General features: G+C 44.2%; 1 pseudogene; it reads right to left on the bottom strand.

The window, feature by feature from the left end:
- Positions 1-411: 411 nt before the first annotated feature.
- Positions 412-4,079, bottom strand: LOC146374536 (uncharacterized; annotated as a pseudogene).
- Positions 4,080-4,345: the final 266 nt, after the last annotated feature.

The raw sequence follows: 4,345 nt of genomic DNA, 5'->3' as shown, positions 1-4,345 counted from the left end.
AGATACCATCACTATGATTTGGTTAGCATTACTGCGCTAACGAGAACCGTGTATTGACAAGAACTGTGATATTTCAAAATCTACATTGTATCAATATTGTGCATATGTGGATAATATTATAGATACACTGAACAAAAATATAAATGCAACACTTTTGTTTTGGTTCCCATTTTTCATGAGCTGAACTAAAACATCTGAAGAATTTTCTACATACACAAAAGACCCATGACTCTCAAATATTGTTCACAAATCTGTCTACATCTATGTTAGTGCGCACTTCTCCTTTGCCAAGATAATCCATCCCACCTCACAGGTGTGGCATGTTATGGTACTGATTAGACAGCACGAATAATGCACAGGTGTGCCTTAGACTGCCCACAATAAAAGGCCACCCTGAAATGTGCAGTTTGATCAAACAGCACAATGCCACAGATGTCGCAACCTTTGAGGGAGCGTGCAATTGGCATGCTGACTGCAGGAATGTCTGCCAGAGCTGTTGCCCGGGAAATGAATGTTCATTTCTCTACCATAAGCCATCTCCAAAGGTGTTTCAGAGAATTTGGCAGTACATCCAACCGGCCTCACAACCGCAGACCACGTGTAACCACACCAGCCCTTCACATCCAGCATGTTCACCTCCAGGATCGCCTCGGACCAGCCACCCGGACAGCTGCAGCAACAATTGGTTTGCATAACCAAAGAATTTCTGCAAAAACTGTCAGGAACCGTCTCAGGGAAGCTCATCTGCATGCTCGTCGTCCTCATCGTGGTCTGGACCAGACTGCAGTTCGTCGTCGTAACCGACTTGATTGGGCAAACGCTCACATTCAAGGACGTTTGCCACATTGGAGAGGCGTTCTGTTCACAGATGAGTCCCGGTTTTCACTGTTTAGGGCAGATGGCAGACAGCTTGTGTGGCGTCGTGTGGTTGAGCGGCTTGCTGACGTCAACGTTGTGGATCGAGTGGCCCATGGTGGCGGTGGGGTTCTGGTATGGGCAGGCGTATATTACGGACAACAAACACAGGTGCATTTTATTGATGGCATTTTGAATGCATAGAGGTACCGTGATGAGATCTTGAGGCCCATTGTTTGACATTCATCCACGACCATCACCTCATGTTACAGCATGATAACGCACGGCTCCACATTACAAGGATCTGTACACAATTCCTGGAAGCTGAATACATCTCAGTACTTGCATGGCCAGCATACTCAACAGGCATGTCTCCCATTGAGCATGTTTGGGATGCTCTGGATTGGCGTATACGACAGCGTGTTCCAGTTCCTGCCAATATTCAGCAACTTCACACAGCTGTTGAAGAGGAGTGGACCAACATTCCACAGGCCGCAGTCAACAACCTGATCAACTCTCTGCGACGGAGATGTGTTGCCCTGCGTGAGGCAAATGGTGGCCACACCAGATACAGACTGGTTTTCTGCCCCCCCCCCCCATAAAGCAAAATTGTGCACATTTCAGAGTGGCCTTTTATTGTGGGCAGTCTGAGGCACACCTGTACAATATTCATGCTGTCTAATCAGCCCCTTGATACGCCACACCTGTGAGGTGGGACGGATTATCTTGGTAAAGGAGAAGTGCTCACTAACACAGATTTAGACAGATTTGAGAACAATATTTGCGAGTCATGGGTCTTTTGTGTATGTAGAAATTTTTTTTAGATGTTTGAGTTCAGCTCATGAAAAATGGGAGTCAAAACAAAAGTGTTGCATTTATATTTTTGTTCAGTGTAATTATATAGTTGTTTTTTAAAATGTTTTTCTACCGGTAAGGTACAGTGTCCACTCCAGCCGCTTCCATGTAATTTGTTTTTATAGATACCATTCTAATATTATTAGCTTGACCACAAAAATAATAGACTAATACATTTGATACTGTGACAGGCCATATTGGCGTCACCCTTAGTCAAGCATATTAAGCAATCTACAGTGACAGAAGATTTTAGAAGTGGCTGTTACAAGTGAGCAGGTGGGTTTGTAAAACTGCAGTTGAAACGTTTCTACGGTTGTGCAAGGGCCACACATTTTCTAACCCAATAAAGCTTACACGGAGAATTTATGGAGGACTAAAATCACACAACATGAATCTGATTTATTTGTACTGCAGACAGACCACACAGAGTGAGTCATTGAACATTTCTTTTGTGCTCAGTAGTAAAACTATTTGCATCACAAGGTCAAAATTCTGCCTAAATTTTGTCAATATGATGAATATCTTTCAGATCTACTTTTTTTTCCCCCTATCCAGCTCCTCTGATGTTGTTGTCCGTTCAGTCATTCATCTACAGCACATGTTCCCAGAGAATTTGTGCACTGATTGCATTTATATAATCCCACTGGCCATATCCCCACATATTCCCTTTTTTTCATGTCATTTATATTCCCTGATGCAATAATACAATTTCCCAACTCGAATCATTAAAATCTATCTTACCCCAGTGTAAGCATTATGTCCCGTGGTGCACTTGATGTTTGACATACTTGCCTTGCCAAGAATAAGAAAGGGGAGGGGGGAGGGCATGCGATTGTTGTTAAAACTAGCCAAATGTCGATGTACTGGGACGCAGTTTCTGCAGTAAGACGTGTCAGCCTTCAGAATACTTTCTGGGCTTTTACGCTTGCGGTTTTGAACATTGAAAAGTCCTGATTGCATGGCGCTGTATTAACAACACATGGGAACTCTCTAAAAGAATGATCCTGTAAACGTTCTCTTATGAGAGGGAGACTTGGTTAGCATACACGACCATACACGAGTGTAGAAGGGTGTGTGAGCTCTGTCCTAAGAGTTAAAGCATCAGGGAGGCCAAGCCTGCTCTATGTCAAAAGGACACAATCACAACTCATCCACCTATGTACCAACACACACACACACAGCAGTCTGGTTCTTTTATTGCTGCTTCCCAGGTTTCTCACATCTAAGGAGGAAGGGGCTAAAGCTCAAAGGTGAAAGGTCATCTTTACAAGGACTGCTCTCCTTTTCCATGTAGTTCCTAATAAAGCTTTAATCAAGCCAATTAAGCTTCATTAACTGGTCTTTTGGGGGCTGGGACTGTTTAACCCAGTACACAGCTGACCCTATTTGGAATCTATAGGAAAGCACCAGAGTCGGGGGTTGATGGACTGAGTAGGAGAGAACAAATCTGTGGTTTTTCTGACCCAGGTGAGTGTTTCTTACATAACACTCCAAAGCGAGATTGTGTTAAACATACATGCATATGTGGACGTGCAACAGCTGCAATAAAGCAAATACAGCAAACATGAATGGGTGTATTTTTTTTATTGTTATAGAAAATCACTGTGTTTCCGTTTCAGTTCAATTCAGTTTTATTTATACAGCGCCAAATCACAACAGCAGTCGCCTCAGGTGCTTTATAATGTAAGGTAGATCCTACAATAATACATACAGAGAAAAAAAATAACAATCATATGACCCCCTATGAACAAGCACTTTGGCGACAGTGGGAAGGAAAAACTCCCTTTTAACAGGAAGAAACCTCCGGCAGAACCAGGCCCAGGAAGGGGCGGGGCCATCTCCTGTGACCGGTTGGGGTGAGAGAAGGAAGACAGGATAAAGACATGCTGTGGAAGAGAGCGAGAGATTAATAACAAGTGTGATTCAATGCAGAGAGGTCTATTAACACATATGAGTGAGAAAGGTAACTGAAAAGGAAATGCTCAGTGCATCATGGGAATCCCCCAGCAGCCTATGCCTATTGCAGCATGACTAAGGGAGGATTCAGGGTCACCTGGTCCAGCCCTAACTATATGCTTTAGCAAAAGGGAAAGTTTGAAGCCTAAAGTAGAGATAGTGTCTGTCTCCCAAATCCAAACTGTCTGTCTGTGTGTCCTGGTGTGTGTGTGTTCACTGTCCGTTTTATGTGTGTGTCAACCTCACTTCTGAAATCTGACGTCCCCAGTGCAAATCCCGGGCCGCCGCAGACCTGCGGTCCACAGAATGGCCTCTTTGTATCAGTATGGGACCGACTGGCCACTTCTGCACTCTTGGCTCCCCCTCAAGCCCTGGCTGACCTCCAGATCCCAGAACCAGGGCAGGCCTTGCATCTCTGTAGTCCACCCCAGACAAAGAGGCCTCTACACAGGGCTGACTCTTCTCTCAACTCCCTCCCCCCCCAGTATTCCCTCCCCTTCATCACAAACTGGGTTACAACAGTCAGGTCAGCCATTAATGTTGACATCAATACCTTCCATTGATCCAAATGAAATTTTCCCCCAACTAATGCATGATTTCCTATTGAATTATGTCATTTTCTTGTAAGCTCATGAGAGAATACGGCTCTTAATGATTTATTCGTGACACGTTGCTGTGT

The sequence above is a fragment of the Perissodus microlepis genome, chromosome 13, assembly GCF_051167445.1.
Source record: "Perissodus microlepis isolate ML-2025 ecotype Zambia chromosome 13, ASM5116744v1, whole genome shotgun sequence".
Classification (NCBI taxonomy): domain Eukaryota; kingdom Metazoa; phylum Chordata; class Actinopteri; order Cichliformes; family Cichlidae; genus Perissodus; species Perissodus microlepis.
The sequence above is the reverse complement of the archived record's forward strand: the minus strand, read 5'-3'. Positions and strand labels throughout refer to the sequence as shown.